Consider the following 3,062-nt stretch of genomic DNA (forward strand, 5'->3'; position numbering starts at 1 on the left):
TATATATATATATATATATATATATATATATATAGTTAAAATAAAAGAGAAGCTTCAACAATATTCCACAGATTTTGTTTTTAGGAGGAATAATTGCACGTTTTTTAACTAGTAATTGAGCTTTTTTGTTTTAAAAGAAAAAGACTATAGATATGTTATCACATTTCATATATTTCAAATCCGATTTATTTATTTCTATTTTTATTTAAAAAGTTCCTTTCATGTCAATATTTTTAAATTGAAAAAAAAGTTGATTAGGTAAACTCATTTTACATGTGGTGAATTATAATTAGGTTATATCATTAATTCAATTATATTTTAAAAATTAAAGACATAAGTATGTCATCAAATTTTAAGAAAAGACTATATATATTATCGTTTAAAGTTTAACTTATCTACACCATTTCAGTTAACAAATAATGACATAAATAAACTCTTTCTCAAACAAAAATAATATAAATAAGCCAAAAATTTAACAAATGACATAAATAATTCTTTGAACTAAATTTGATAGCGTATTTAAATTTTATCTTTGTTAAATAAAAGATAGAATAAATATGAATCAAATAAAATAATTTACTTTATTTTAGATAGCCGTAAGTCAATAACTTCTTTTTACCAAATAGTTCAAAATAATTGAACATATTTCACAACATCATACTTGATACTTATTAATTTTCTTACCGGAAAAATAATGACAATCGCAACAAAAATATGGAGTAGATATTAGTTGGTATATTATTGTGCATATTTAAAAGAAATTTGTCTTAAAATTTTAATTGAAATTAGGCATTGTCAAATAAAAAAGGGAAAAGGGTCTGATATACCCCTCAACTTTGTCATTTAGAGCTGATATATCCCTCGTTATAAAAGTGACTCATATATACCCCTACTTGTAAACAAATGGCTCACATATACCCTTTTCCTCTAACGGAAATGAAAAAAATAATAATTTTAATCTAAATTTTTATTATTTTTTTATAAAAAATATAATCCCATATGAGTAAATTTAATCCTCGTCAAACATATTTTTTTTTGACTTTTTTTTGTTGCAATGACTAATTTATAATTATTATTTTGATAATCAAATTTATTTATATTTCACTAATATTCTTGTAAAACTTATTGTAGATGACCAAATTTTTTCTTCGAATACGAAATCAAATTACAATACACACAAAAAAATAGTTTAAATTTTTCTTCTTTAAACTAAGGAGTGAAAGAAAAAAAACAAAATAAGAATAAGAAACTCAAATTATTATAATAAAAGAAGTCAAAAAATAATTTTTGTATGAAAAAAATTAAAATGTACCTTGAACTTTGATAGAAGAATCATATATACCCCTAAATAATTTTTTTTAAAAAAATTAGAAGTAACATATATAAATTTAAAACTTATTTTTTAACTTCCGTTAAATGAAGGGTATATGTGAGCCATCTTGTAACGGCAGGGGTATATGTGAGCCATTTGTATAACGGTAAGGGCATATATGAGCCACTTTTACAACGAGGGGTATATCAGCTCTAAATGACAAAGTTGAGGGGTATATCAGACCCTTTTCCCAAAAAAAAAATCTTCTCCAAATAAATTCATTAAAAAATAGACAAAACGCTAATTGATACTACATCGGTAATATTTGTTTTCCTTTCATCCTCACTACCCATCTATTTTGGTTCCAACTTTTTCATTACTTGTTACTTCTCTACTTTCGGACATTTTTGAAAATTTTTATTATGTTATATCTTAATTTGTTTATTTTTTTAAATATGTTAATATTAAAAATTACGTAAAAAATATTATAAATCACAATATTTAAAAGACATAAAAAATTCAGATTACTCTCAAAATTCTATTAGTGTCACATAAATTGGAACAAAGAAAACTAGGTTCAAATCATTTACAGTTCCTTAAAATTGTCCGCATAATTCACTTGAACACATCAATCAAGACTTTGATAGAAATCAATAGTAAATTAAGAAGAAAAGAATCTGCAATTGAAAAAGTTTTCTCTGTATTAAAGCTTAGCAAAACACTATGTTACAAGAGTCTTAAATAGATGAAATATTAATAAACAAAATAGCAAGTTTAATCTGCTAGAAAATCTGAAGCTAAAAACTGACTCCACTATCTAATTCCTAAGGACTAGGAAATAACTTATTTGATTAATAAACAAATGCAACAACTAAACATTACTCCAAAAATATAACTGCCAACATTCCCTCTCTTAAACTGAAATATCTTTCAGTGAAATTTGCATATACTGAGCTAATCACAATGACGCTGACTCAAGGGGTTTTGTGAACATGTCTTGAACCTGCTCTTCAATTTTGCAGTAAACAAGGATAATCTTTGCATCCTTAGTTAGATCACGCAAGAAGTGATACTGCATATCTATATGCTTACTTTGTGCATGTTCAACTATATTCTTTGAAATATTAATAGCTAAAGTACTGTCACAATAAACGTTGGTCCTTCTTGCTTAAAATGAAGTTCTTCAAGAATATTCCTCATCCAAATAGTTTGACAAGCACCGTGATTTTGCAGCAACATACTCTGCCTCGATATTCGACAAAGTAACAATAGGTTGTTTCTTTGAAGACCAAGAAACAACTTCAGACCCCAACATGAAAACATATCCTGATGTACTTTTCCTATATTCAAGATTTCCAGCATAGTCGCTATCCGTGTAACCAACCAAATTTCCAGTTGTTTTCTTCTTATACAAAATTCCAAAATCATTAATACCATTCAAATACCGCAGAGTTCTCTTAGCAGCTTTCAAATGCCTTTCTTTTGACAATCCATGAACCTGGTAATAAGACTTACGGTGTGTATAACATCAGGTCTTGTTGCGGTCAAGTATATCAAGTTTTCCAGTATTTTCTTGTATAAAGTGTTGTCCACTTTTCTACCTTCACATTCTTTTGACGAGCTTCAGACCCTTCTCCATTGGTGTACTCACACAGTTACAATTTTTCATTTGAAATCTGTATAGAGTACCTTGCACATATTTTTTTTGAGAAATAAAAATGCCACCTGCACACTGATTCACTTCTAGACC

This window comes from Solanum pennellii, chromosome 9, assembly GCF_001406875.1.
Source record: "Solanum pennellii chromosome 9, SPENNV200".
Classification (NCBI taxonomy): Eukaryota; Viridiplantae; Streptophyta; class Magnoliopsida; order Solanales; family Solanaceae; genus Solanum; species Solanum pennellii.